Source organism: Limulus polyphemus, unplaced genomic scaffold, assembly GCF_000517525.1.
Source record: "Limulus polyphemus unplaced genomic scaffold, Limulus_polyphemus-2.1.2 Scaffold396, whole genome shotgun sequence".
Classification (NCBI taxonomy): Eukaryota; Metazoa; Arthropoda; class Merostomata; order Xiphosura; family Limulidae; genus Limulus; species Limulus polyphemus.
The window spans coordinates 44,653-59,772 of NW_013666006.1; the positions used below are offsets into that span (position 1 = coordinate 44,653).

The 15,120-nt window shown below is 30.9% G+C and overlaps 1 long non-coding RNA gene across 2 annotated transcripts; it reads right to left on the minus strand.

The window, feature by feature from the left end:
* Positions 1-6,620: 6,620 nt before the first annotated feature.
* LOC111085449 lies at positions 6,621-14,071 on the minus strand. Of its 2 annotated transcripts, XR_002610284.1 has the most exons (3): positions 13,915-14,071; positions 13,567-13,757; positions 6,621-6,841 (listed from the first exon to the last, which is right to left on the minus strand). It is a non-coding gene; the product is annotated as an uncharacterized LOC111085449 (long non-coding RNA). The 2 variants fall into 2 exon arrangements; XR_002610283.1 differs by lacking the exon at positions 13,915-14,071 and having other exon boundaries at positions 13,567-13,892.
* Positions 14,072-15,120: the final 1,049 nt, after the last annotated feature.

Sequence of the window (15,120 nt, forward strand, 5' to 3'; positions counted from 1 at the left end):
ACACTGAGCAAGTTTTACTATTCTTGATAATCTTAACAATACTTAAATAGTAAATACACTACCACATTACACTGAGCACGTTTTACTATTCTTGATAATCTTAACAATATTTAAATAGTAAATACACTCTACCACATTACACTGAGCATGTTTTACTATTCTTGATAATCTTAACAATACTAAAATAGTAAATACACTCTACCACATTACACTGAGCACGTTTTACTATTCTTGATAATCTTAACAATATTTAAATAGTAAATACACTCTACCACATTACACTGAGCATGTTTTACTATTCTTGATAATCTTAACAATACTTAAATAGTAAATACACTCTACCACATTACACTGAGCACGTTTTACTATTCTTGATAATCTTAACAATACTAAAATAGTAAATACACTCTACCACATTACACTGAGCACGTTTTACTATTCTTGATAATCTTAACAATACTAAAATAGTAAATACACTCTACCACATTACACTGAGCACGTTTTACTATTCTTGATAATCTTAACAATACTAAAATTGTAAATACACTCTACCACATTACACTGAGCACGTTTTACTATTCTTGAGGTTAGTGCTTTTTGTTTTTTTTTCTTATTTAATATAATGCTATAATATAGTTGAGAGGTTTTTTTTGCTTTAAACTTCTGGAACACCAAATCTTTGTCTAGTACAGGCAAAAGCAATTAAAATACAAAATTCTAGAACTGAACTTTCAGATCCTTTATGTCCTTTACCATATCTTATCTTTTCAGATTATGAGTCCTTTTACAAAAGTCAAAATGATCATGCTGTTAGTCTAACGTTATAAATAGACAATAGATACTAATGACAATGTAAGACCTAAACCTTTTAGTTTTCACTCCATGAGATTATCCTCAGAACTTTTAAATTTAATGTCTTACAGAAAAAAATAACAAAACATTCACTTTGGAAAGACTTTCAAATCATCTTTAACAATATTTAGTCTTCAATTCATATATCTAGAATTGTATTCCAGTAATGCTCACACGGTTGGGTAGACAATTAGTTTTATCACTCAAAATTATCTTTTTTCAAAGTCATTCTTCATTATTTCGTAACAGCATCTACAAAGTTATTTTTTTACCACAGAATTTTGCAATTATTATGAATTATTAGTCTCTGTTTAATTTTACATTAGCAAGTGCCTGTTGAAACATTTCAACAGCAATTTTCTTAAGGATGGTGATGAATAAATATAAAATATGTAGTCAACCCAATCCCTTGGATCAGAGCGTATATGCAATATGATTGTCTAGTGGGTTATTTACAGCTGTCTTCTGTCATTCCATGCATTATTTTAATAACGAAAATTGCACTGTGTTTGTTTTTATGCAAAGACGACTGAATACAATACACTTCTGGCAAACATGTTTGGTTTTCAATGCATTGGTTGATTCAGCACATTAGACCATTCAGCTTTGCTAAGTAGCCAGTCCTTGTCATTTTACTAAGCATAAGACAGCTTTGGAAGTGAGTGCTTCTTGACACATGTTATTTCTACAAGTGTGAAAGGAGAGATATTCCATTCAATTTATTCTACATTGTACAATAAAATCAAGCATGTATATAATACTGACACGAAAATTATATACAAGTTCCTCTCTTTAAGCATTTTTTCTGTTCATGCTCTTATCTTCAAAATGGATAGGCTTTTTCTTTACATCAATCCTCCTGTCACTTCTTGAGGTTAATCATTAACCAATAAACACCAGACAGTATAAAATGTACAGCTACGTTTAAGTAGTCTTTACTGTAAGTTATACTTTTTTGTAGTTATCAAATATACAAGCTGAATGATGAGGTCAGGCTAAAAAATACTTTTGTTTGCTGTAACCTTAAAGTGACTTGAAATGTGGATAGGTAAGTAGGTAATTTTTTTTTTCCAAACTGGTTGACAAAAAAAATTTCAGAAATACTACTAGTTCCTTTATCACCTAAAATAATGAGTTAAACCATGAATATAATTACTATCAACATTTATTCTATGAAGAGAATTACAGAAATTTCACATTGACTCGCAACATACACTTGTGGGTCGATGTCGACCTCGATCACCGAAGTTGAATTGACTGTTGCCGACAATTTCATGGTTTGTTCTTACATTTCATCTTGTTCTCCATCTAAATCTACAAGTACTTCCCTCCACATGGATAAGTTTCCAGTCAGATTTGATCCTAATCCTCAATCTACAAGAATATTTTTTGGAGACAGATACATTGAACAAATTTGTGTTCGCCATGTTGTTGATGTATGCTCATTAATAGTATATTCTGCCCTGCTACATTGTGTATTTATTAGTTTAGCATGAAAGGTCCTGGGAACAAAATAAGCCATGTTGTCAGATCTTAATGCAATGAACTGTTGATTAGTAATAAGGAGATGCCTTCCCACATCATCAAAGACTACATGAATTTCTAAGAAAAAATATTCTAACCATAATAAGGTGATAACATTTTTTTTTAGTTGGTAAAGTTTGTTAGATTGGTCAGCAAATTGGTGAAAAAATTTCAAAGGTCATAATGTCGAAAAAAAAAAATCTTTCAGTTGACCCAACTTTCAGACAGTTGGTCAGGTTACAGCAAACAATTATTTTTAAGCCTGGCCTGGACAAAAATATTTTTTTTTATTATTCACCCCAACTTACCAGTTTGAATCAGACTGACATTTTCAATTCAAAGTCACATCTTGAGTAAATACTTTAATAATACATATAATTTTTTTTATGTACAACAGACTTCACATTTTACTAAAAGCTTCCCATATTTTGTGTATATATACACGCATAGCAAATGTGGAATTAAAGTCAGCATTCCTTCTGCAATAGGGGTCAGTCCAATGGACCAAGCCCATGTAATAACAAAATCCCTTTCACATATAATTAAAGACTCTTCAACATTGATAAATATACAAATCTTACAATTCAGAAGACTGTGTGCATCTTACTTTACATTTCACTCTCTTCTGGACAATCTGAGGTGTGGGTTCTCAGCTTCTTTTACTTATGTTTGAAGCAATGGTCTGTCAGAAAATTTCCTTGATCTTTGCCAGGACCTTACAGGTTAGTGCCAAATCTAAGCATACCCACTGAACCTCTTCCTCTGACTGTGAAGAGAGCTTTGGATAACTTCACAGCTTGTCCTTTTCATGGTTGTATAAGCCCCAGGACTCAAGTGTACATTGCTGCTTGTTCTTGGCAAAACCATTTACAAGTAGAGACCTTTATCTTTAGTCATTACTGAGGTTGATGACAGGACTTCTTAGGCATTGATGGTCTTATGGCAGCCAACACTGAAGTACCTTCATCACCATGGAGTAATTGTCCCTTTGATAGATCTGCTGTATCTTTTATCTTTGGAGTGATGACCTAAATTTAAGCTATTTGAAGTAGCAGGTAACAATGATGTTGATGGTCTGAACTGGTCAGATAGAATGGTAACCATTTGGGTTGCTTGAGCCAGAGAGATTTAAGGACTAGTTAAACAATGGAGTTGGCAAATTCCTGATGAATTACCAAACAATTCACCCTCATCCACAGGTTCCACCAATGTGAAAGCTAGGCTGGCTCCAGCTGTCTTGGGGATGATTATGAAATCCAGGTCCTCAATGTCAATGAACAAGAAGTCCTGCATGTAGTGATCTAGTCACTACATTACAGCAATGTTATCAATACACTAAGAACAAAAATCTGACCATACATTGGATTTTATATGAGAATGTTTACAAAACTAGACATACACATTTATTATAATACTTTTTAACTTTCTTACCCATAATATTTTGATGGACAATTTTAGTGTGGTAGACTTTTTTTTTTAAAAGCAAGTACCAAAATTGTTTGTTTTTATTTTTTATTCTGCTTAACAGAACCAATGTGCACATTTATTAATTTGTGCTAATTAATAATTCTGAAACCAAGGCATATATAAGTAGATGTTTATGTACAGTTTTTTTTTTACTGAAACAAATGTTCATAACCTTGATATACTTAAATAAAAGATAACTATCTTTACTAAAATTTAACAGTTTTCATGATTAATTATAAAAATGTAAAAGTAGTTTGTCCAATATACACACTGTACCCGTATATCAACCATACTACCACTGTAGGTGTCGTATGTGTCTACATATGATCAAGTTTAGTAATGTTTACTATTTAAGCAATTAACAATATGAAACATAAATACATCTACTAGCTAATCATTAACCTTATCCCTACATGTCATGGGTCAAAGACCATGTCATTGTGTTTGTTGACTTAAATTCAAAATTTTATTGAACTGCTATTTTATGAATTTATGTCAATAAGTTTGGTATCAAACTGTAGATTATAATTTTAATATTATACGTTATTGAATTTTTAATTTAAAAGCATTTATTAAAAAACACTTAAACATAGATGTTTGAGTGTCATGTGGTATGTTGAATGCAACACTGGTTCAAATTAGATGTTTGTGATGTCAAAATACAAAGTCTATAGTATTGTACGAATTAAGAACTCAAATTACCAATATTAACAAGCTAGAATTATTAGCCAGGCATGACTGGAAAGTAAATATAATAAAAATAATAAATATACATAAATGTATAATGTTATGAGATTTAAGCTATTCATTCTAAACATTCGTGTTATAATTTGTAGTCATTCTAGACAAAAAAAAAGCATAATTTATATTTATTTCTTAATTTTTTATTCACTTTTTTATGGTGGTTACTAGGTTGGTCAAATTGACAGACCCTGTATAGTTAAGGTTGAGAAAATAACAGACTAAATATGAAGTTTTACTGAAAAGAAATGTTTGAAACATACTTTACAGGTTTTAGAGATTACACAAATAATATCCAAGATTTTTGGGATGAAGAGTAGTACATTAATCATAACATGAAAATCACTTCGCACTCGGACTAATAATCTTTTTTTTTTTTTTACACAAAAAAATCAATATTTTTTTAAAGGAGTATTTTTACTAAAGATTTGTTTGTGAAAATATCAACTGTTTCGCCTTGGAATTATTACTAAAAGTCTACCAAATTTTGTTAAGATACACATACACCATTAAAAGTTATAGAATAAATACTTAATGTGTGTGAAAATGTGTATACGAGAGAGAGAGAGAGAGATACCAATAGTTAAAAATCATACTTAAATACAGTATCAGATGCTATAAAAATGATGGGTAAGCAGTGTTTTTATTACTACATTTTTCTGTAGGTAAAGAAATTTGTGGACTTATAGTAAGGTACATTTGTAATATGAAACTAAAGTCATGGAAGTCTCTCAAATAGAAGATATACACATAGTAGCTACATCTCTGTTACAGTTAACACTTGATAAAATACATTTTGGTACAAAAGACATGTGCTGCACATGGCGTGTAAATAGATATCTCAGTGTGTGTCTTGCAAAGTAACTGCCATGTCACTTTTTACACAATTGACACTGAATGCTGCAACCCTGTTTGAGACAGTTGTTTTTATTTTCCAGTGAATTCCACTGTCTTCTTTATGAAAGAACCTGTCAGACTTCAATAGTAACAGTTCTTTCAAATATCTTTTGAAATTATATTTGATTCTAATAATTCTCACCAAATAGCTTATGCTTTTCTAAATGTCTCATGATGCAAAGTAATTAGTCAAATTTACACTGCCTACATTTATTCTATTTGGCTAAGTTTATTGTTTTGGCCAAGCACTGTAAACACAATAACTTAAGAAGAACTTTAGACTTTTAGACAAGAAAATATCTTATAATTTCACATTCACCTTAATGAGTCACATTAATATTTTTTAAATTTGCAAAGAAATTTTTAGATGTTAATGCATGCTTAATTCCATGGAAAAATGTGTAATAAAATAATTTCATTGCATTATGTTTGGTACTACATGGGTTGAACAGATGCAAATGTCAAATGAAGCACTGACCACCTGCAACATCTGAGCGAAACAACCCGACTTTCACTTCTATAGCAAGTTTAATATTAATTATTTAGCATATACTGCTCGACTGGAAATAATCTAACTATTTAAAGTAAAAATGTGAATCTCTGGACCATGTTTTAGTAATAGCTTTGGCAAGCCAAATAGTACTGCCATTGAACTTTCAATGGTATATTTATTTGAAGTTTAAAAGTAGATGGCATTTTGGTCTCATTTGCATATTTTCATAGGATAATGTTATTAGTATCTGTTTAAAACCACTTATGAACTCTTAGCCAGTAAACAATTAACAATTATAGCTGCATGTACATCTCTTCCATGATAATGAAACTATTTGTTTAGGGTAACTAATAGTGGATTTAGGCTTATTGACCATCTTAATACATATTATAAAAACACTAATGTAATGTCATCATAATATTTTTTTTGTATATTGTTGAAATTTATAATATACTCCATTTCTTAATATTATTAACTACAAGAAATAATTTCTTTAACACTAATAATACCATATTGATTAATGATACAGGCATTCAATTGCATTTATGAAGAAATAAAATTAGATTTAAACAGTTTTTTCCTATTGTTAGACACTCAGCAGTTTGGTTCTAGAAAACCAAAAAACATTTTTACCTTGTTACTGTTGCATTCTGACTCAAAGTGTTATCCACACTGTTGTTAGCAAGACTTGTGGAATTGTGATTAGCAGAATTCAGAGTTTCTGCCTTAACAGATGCCATGATGATTTGTAAACAGTTCAATCAAGGCACAAAGACCTAAAGTCAGTATACACTAAGATACAACTTCACAGTAATGAGTCTACTAAAAGATGCTTCTCAACTGTCCAAAATTTAAAAACAGGAAAATCTGAAAATAAAAAAAGTAAATTTAATGCATTAGTTTTCAGTTTTACACTCTTAGAAAATGAAGTTACTACAAAATATTTGAATCAATGAATCTTACTGCTATTACTGTTCATAATTAGTTCTATAAACTACTAGTTAACAGATAGTGGAGAGGTTTCTTGCAAATTTGTGTCAATGTTATTTGTTTTTGATTAAAATAGTATTAGAGAATGTCTTGATTAATACAAGCTGAATTTGAGTAGTTATATTTTTGTGTGTCACGTGGTATGTTGAATGCAGCACTGGTTCAAATTAGATGTTTGTGATGTCAAAATACAAAGTCTATAGTATTGTACAAATTAAGAACTCAAATTACCAATATTAACAACCTACATTTTAAAATAAGAACCTCCTATCTTTTCTATTTGCTGAGATATTGCTCATGTACTGAATCAAACAGTGGCCATGCTAACCTCTTTCCATTTTTGGAAATACTCCCTTAGATACAATTACTTCTATGTCATATGAATAACCAATCAAAAGCTCATAATGTCCCTCTAGTGGCTTTCTCAGCCATTTTCAAGTATTATGATGTCATCTCATTCTTTCAAACAAAACTTCAAGCTGGTAAGTTGAATCTTTAGTCTGCTCAAAATTTCATATTTTTATTATACTAAAATACATCTTAGTTACTAAGCTTTATAAATTATAGTGGAATTCTATGGTATTGATGTAGTAATTTATGATTTTTTAGTTATTCCTCACGTATATATAAAACCTAAACAAATTATTTTGTTTTATATCCTTCACGTGCAAAATACTTAAAGGCTTAGCAACCTACATAAAGCACCAACCGAGTACAAAGGTCGTAACTAGAAGAGATAATTGTTTGCTTTAGTTCTTTATATACCGTTCTATATTTAAGAAAAATTTTTAAGGACTTATTTCAATATCATAATATATATCAGTATAATAATTGAAATGTGACTGAGTTTTTACAAAATATTAGTCTTCTTCACAGCCAAGACAAGTTACTTTGTACAAACCAAATGTCAGTTTTATGTTATCTGATACGGTTACATGAGTGCACGTGAGCCACATCTTTGAAACTTCTTTGTTGTTAGCCAGGCATAGCTGAAAGGCCAATATAATAAATATATATATAAATGTATAATGTTATGAGATTTAAGCTATTTCATCTAAACATTTATGTTTTTGCATTATAATTTGTATTCATTGTAGAATGAAAGATGCATAATTTATGTTTATTTCCTAATTATTTTATGGTGGTTGCAAGATCAGTCAAATTTACCAATCCGGTATAGAGATTAATTACTGAAAATAACAGATAAAATATAAAGTTTTTTCTTAAGAAACATTTCATAACTATTTGGACATTATACAGATTTCGCATGTGAAATTTAAAAATTTTCTGATGCATAAAAGTATTTTTAATGTTAAGACGAAAATTACTTTGCATGATAGACTAATTAGAAAGGGTTCAGAAGAGGGCTACCAGAATAATTCTGGGATCTAAGAAGGGATATTGACTTATTAGAAAGGGTTCAGAAGAGGGCTACTAGAATAATTCTGGGATCTAAGAAGGGATATTGACTAATTAGAAAGGGTTCAGAAGAGGGCTACTAGAATAATTCTGGGATCTAAGAACGGATATTGACTTATTAGAAAGGGTTCAGAAGAGGGCTACTAGAATAATTCTGGGATCTAAGAACGGATATTGACTTATTAGAAAGGGTTCAGAAGAGGGCTACTAGAATAATTCTGGGAGATGAACAATTATCTCATATGGATAAGTTACAATCTCTCATTTTCTCTTAAGAAAAAAATAGGTAAAAGAAGGCATCTTACTGAAGTTTGCCAGATTATCTAGGGGACATATAAAAGCCTCTGATTCATTGGCCACATGACCAAGCAAAATGCCTTCGGGCTTCACCTTCACTTTTTAAAGTGTCCATTATGTTCAATAAAGTGGTATCATTTTAACTTTTCTTTACTCATTAATTTAGAGTCATAACTGCACTTTAAGCATGCAGTCAAGTCAAACTTGTATATTGCTGTCCATAATGGTATTCATCATTCACTACAAATGTCTAGGAAATTGGTTAGGTGAAAAACCTTTGGAAAAATCCGAGTTAAATTCTGGCAAGAAACAAAAAGCCATTGACAAATTAGAGAACAGAAAGCCTAGAGTTTCTCAAACTAACCCGTACTTACTATGTTGAAATTCAGTACGTAACTTCAGGTGGCATGTGCAAAATACCAAGGAATCATGGCACTGCTCAATTTGTTAAAATGCAGGTAAAAAAACAACGTGCATGTTTATGGGCATGAAAATCCTGCTAAGCCTCATCAAAATGTAAGTTAAAGAAGACAAAAAAGGAAAACACAGTGAACTTTGAAAATTTTTTTTTAGATTATTTTGAGTTAGGATAGATTTTATCTATTAAAACTGAAAAAAATAAAATGGTTTTATTACATCCTGAAAAAAGATTTTAACAAAAAGGTTAAAGGTTTAACAAAGGTTTCTTAGGTTTTATGGATGTGTGTGTGTTACAAATAAACATTTCCTATATTAAATAGTATTTTCACATTGTGAAGTCTTGCTATTTCTCAACAACTTTTACCTGTTGGCACTAGGAAGGAAGTGAGTTCTGTTTGTTTTGGAAGTCTGGCTTAATCTCTGAAAATTTATTTGTGATGCATCATAAAGATTACAGGAAAAAAGAGTTTAAGGTTTGGAAAAGACAAACTAGACTCCAGGAAAGACAGTTATTTATCTAATAGATTGACTTTTGCAAGGGAAGATGTGCAAGGACAGCCTTGAAGAACCAAATGGTCCCTTGTTGTTTGTACATTATAAAATTCATGTAAACTGGATCAAGGTTTATTCCTCTGTAAAGCATATTAGTCCACTCATCTATTTTAGATTTATGTAGAATATCGATCTATGTCTTTCTATACCTTCAACTTATTTTACTTAACATTAATTGTCTTATTTCTTGCATGCACACATTTGTTAGTCTTTTGTCATTTTTACACTTCACGTATTTTCCCCAACATATTATTAATCCAACCCATTTATAGGAATCTCAATCTACAGGGAATAAAATCCAATTTTTGAATTTGCAAATCTGTTTCTTTCATATGAAATTTCTTTATTTTCCTGTATTTGTTTCTAAACTTAACAACAAGCAAATCTTGAGGTAATATTCCTTAAATTTTTCTTTTATCATAATGCCAACTCATACTCTATTAAGAGTTAGTTAAGTAATACTATTTTCACAGTTAAACAAAATGACCAACACTGAGTGACATCAAGGCTTTTACATATAACAATGCTTTAGGGCAACAAGGGACCTATTGATCCATCCCAGCAGTCCCATCCTCTAAACTAAACTAAAACTATTAAATAAATAAAATAATCATCCATGTAGTTATAAAGCTTTCTCTTAAACTCACTTAAATTTACTGCCTCCACAACATCTGAAGGCAACCCATTCCAAAGGCCAACCACCCTGTTAGAAAAATAAAACCGTCTTAGCTGAAGATGACTTCTACCCTGTCAAGACTTGTATTTGTGTCCCCTAGTTCTACTGTTCTGACTTAAATATGAAAAAAGATGATGCATCAACACTATCAATTCCCTTTACAATCTTAAACACCTCAATCTGATCCTCTCTAACTTTTTTTTTCAAGAGAAAACAATTTGAGAGAGATCTCATCCTCTTCTCATATGACAACCCCTCCATCCCAGCCACCATGCTAGTAAACCTTCTTCTGAACTATTTCCAACAATTCAATGTCCTTCCTAAGATAAGGAGCCTAAGACTGAACACAATACTCCAAATGAGACCTAACCAGTGACCTATAAAATGAATATAAAACCTCATTAGACTTGTATTCAATATTTCTGTAGATACAACAAAAATTCCTATATGTCCTACCATTAGCAACAGCACACTGCTTAAATGGTGTTAGAGACTGATCGAATATTACACCAAGATCCCATTCTTTCATTACATTGTTAAGGTTATTCCCATCCAAATTATACCTGTAATTAAAATTATTGTAACCCACTTGTATTATCTTGCACTTATTATAATTAACAACCATTTTCCATTTATTTGTCCAACCCACTAAATGATCTAAATCCTTTTGTAAATTACCAGCATCCTCTTCACAGCTAGAAACACCCAAAATCTTAATATCATCACCAAATTTAAGTAATTTATTGACCATTCTTTCATCTATGTCACTGATGTAAATCAAAAAGAGCAAAGGTCCTAAGACTGAACCCTTAGGTACCCCACTTGTAACATTAATCCAGTTTGACTGAACTCCATTTATAACAACCCTCTGCTTTCTTCCATCCAATTTGCTAACTTATAGAAATAATGTTTTTACAAGCCTTTTATGTGGCACCTTGTCAAACGTTCTTTGAAAATCCAGATACACTAAATCTACACCCTTACTCTCATCTCGATAAGCAGTAACCTTTTCCAAGAATATCAAAAGATTTGTTAGGCAAAATTTTCCCTTAAAGAAACCATGTTTACTATCCAGTAAAATTCTAAACTTTATTAAATGGCTTTGAAAAGCATCTTTTATCAGACTTTTCCCACAACTGATGTAAGACTAATAGGCCTATAATCACTGGGCCAATTTTTATCAATTTTCTTAAAAAGAAGAGTGATATTAGCTAACTTACAATCCTCTGGTACTTGCCAACTATTCAAGAACTTACAAAAATAGTAGCTAGTGGCACACATATCCAATCCTTAACCTCCTTCAAAACACTTAAAGTATTATCAGGTGCAGGAGGCTTATCATTCTTTAAACTTCTCAATTTTTTCTTAATAAGCTCAGAATTAATGTGGTCATCTTCTTCGATCGTATTTCCATTTATCAACTGTTAAAAAAAGCGGAACACTACTTAAATTTTCATTAGTAAAAACTGAAGAAAAAGCAGAATTTAATAACCAAGCCATCTCACAATCATCAGATAAGAGCCATCCTTTATCCCTCAAGGGTCTAATCCTAACATTTTGTTTACCCTTAATGTATTTAAATAAATCCTTACTGTTAATCTTCAGCTGCAGCATAGTGGCTCATAAAATCGTCACTTTTTTTTTTTTCAAGTACAGACTTTTAGGTCATAGCTCTATCACTTCTTTACTGATTTGAGATCTTATTATATTTTTGAACTCAGGAGGTCAAAGTTCCTTTGATTGATATATTTGACCATGTTGAAGGTCTCAAAGATTAATTTATTCTAATCCTGCCTAAAAGAATTAAAAGTGGTATGGTTACCGAGAACTCCCTCTTTTTACATTTTCATCCAACCTTTTCTAATACATTCTTTTTGATGTCCTAATTTCACATTTGACCAATTTTCTTGATCTTTTATAATCTTCTAAATCTCCACTCATACCAGTCAATTTAAATGTCTTAAATTTATGATGCCTTTCTTTAATTTTTGCCTACACTCTTTGTGAGCCAACCTGGTTTTTTTACTTGAAACCGCACTTTTCTTTCTATAAGGAATATGTTTACCTTCATTATTTATAGCTATAGTCACATGGTCATATACCTCATGATGTAAGTAAGTTCATTTGTAATCTCATCATCTGGTGTATAAAAACAAAGAGAACTGAATACTGAAATGCCAGATGCTCAATCATGTACAGAAAAGATTGGGTATTGCTCGATATTCTTAAATCACAATTAATCTTGGAGCCCGTAAACGTCCTATTATCAAACAGATGTTTCCAATTAATTTACACGTTCATATTTTTTTTTTCCTAGTTTCTTGTTGCAAACTTTTATTTTGTGCCAAGGTTAAACTGCTAAATTACCTGTTTTGAAATTGAGACAAGATTATATTCAAATTATAATTATTTTTTAAGTGTCAAAATTAAAATAAATATATATTTAATTTTTAAGAATCCTGGTACTAACATTTAAAATATTCTTAATATACAATAAAGGAGTTGTTTAAAATCTTTCCAGTTATCATGTATGATGTAGCATCTCTGGCATTTTATTTTTAGTACAATCTCTTGTGTTTAAGTTATACTGAACAGTTGAACCGATTTCAATAACTTTTAATATTTTCACATTCACTTTTCGCTAGCCCAGTTTGCCTTTTAGTTTTACCCTACTTTCGTCATTTGAAAACATTAACTTCAAGTCAATAGTGTTTGGTACTTACCCATGTCTATATCTTGCTGATTTTTTAATATATTGAAACAAATTGCTTATTTAAAATTAAAAGGACACTGGATATAGTGGTTTCAACATTATTCACGTTCCAGTTTGTACTCGAAAAGCTCAAATAATGTCTCCCATGAGCATGTGATTGTGATATTCTTTTGTAGGCCTACCAGTACTACCATTCAAGAAGCTAGTTAACTTAAGTTTTCCATATTTGTTTTATCATTATGTGGAGTCGGACAGCTGTATGAGCATTCAACTATTATGTTATTATTAATGTTGGAATTTGTTTTTATCCAGCAAGTTTTGGCAAAAAAACGTGTCGTTAGCTATTAATATTAGGCCTAAGTAAACTTTATTAGTAATACTATGTGACATGCCGTGGTGCAAGGATTACTTTTCTATTAGTACTATTATTCTTAAGTGAAATAACTAAATGAATCGCATCATAAGTTTAATCAAAATGTTACCTGGCATTTATAATAAAAATGGTTCATAAAAAGAATACCTTACCTTCTCAATTTCACTATTCCTGTGCGCTTATTACTTAACAGTTTTCCAGTACAGTACTTTAACTCGAAGATCCAAAGTTTTACGTTTAACATTCAAACACTATAGTTCAAAGATGGCGACCAATTTATTCAAGTCCAGCAACTGACGTAGTTTCATGGATGAAATATGCAAACAGCCGCACACCCGGAGGTCTTACCAATAAAATAATAAATTGTATAGTGTATCTTTTAAGAAATATATATAATTTAAACTGCACTCATATGAAATTCAAAACAAATGAAATGTATCTAACAATATAACGCAACACATTTAAAAACACTTCTCGGTATAAAAATTGACGAACGATACCTTTAAGTCCAGAAGAGCCCTAAGAGGGGGAGGGGCATATGAATATATATATTCGAATATCAAACTAACTAAAGAGATTAATATAAACAAGAATTTTAGCGTGCAGCCTTTAATTATGAGTTTGCTGTAGCTTATTAAAGTTATGGTCATCAAAGGACTTGAACAGATAAAAAGCAACTGTCTATCCAATAAGACGGTGTTTAACATTGCAGCATTAGAAAAAGCATAACTAAAAATCAAAGTCACAATGTAAAAGATTTTTAGCATAATATATTTCGCAAATGGGAGCAAATGCGATTTTATATACCGAACAAATATTGACATATAGTTTCGTTTTGAGTTTACTTACTGATGAAGTATATTTTATTACATGATACAGCTTTTACAGTAAGTAAAAAAATATGTACTTACTGTGAAATCTGTAAAGTTGTAATAAAATATATTGATATCACTGTAAGATTTAGAATGGGTTACGATAAATGTATAGCACACACTAAACAAAAATAAAAAAAAGAAAGTTAAATGGATCGAAAGCTATTAGTTTTAAAATTAAATGAACAGCTTTAACTTTATTATAGAATTCATCTTTTAATTTCACCATGATTGTTTTATTTATAGGTTATGACTTTTCTAAATTCCGACGTTTGTATTGCTTTTGTTTTTGTTAGAGGGTGTGCTCAATATCAGGCGATGAGCGGTGGCGTAATAACAATAAATTAAAACAAAACCCGAGTAAGATTAGTTCATTTGTTGCTAAAGGCAGAGCTGACCAATGTGTTCTGCTTACTACGAGTATCGAAACCATGCTTTTAAAGTTATAAGCCTACATACTTACCGCTGTGAATGTTTCCATAAGCAGGGGTCACCAAACTACGGCCCGCGAGGTCAGTTCATCCCACCCACCGCTGGTGTTTGGTGACCTCTGTATTGAGAGACAACTGAACTTCCAAGTATTTTTTCTTAATTTTTTGTCCATCTATTTAAAGATAACTGAACTTCCAAGTATTTTTTCTCCATCTATTGAGCGATAACTGAACTTCCAAGTATTTTTTCTCCATCTATTGAGCGATAACTGAACTTCCAAGTATTTTTTCTCCATCTATTTAGAGATAACTGAACTTCCAAGTATTTTTTCTCCATCTATTGAGAGATAACTGAACTTCCAAGTATGTTTTCTTATCTATTGAGAGATAACTGAACTTCCAA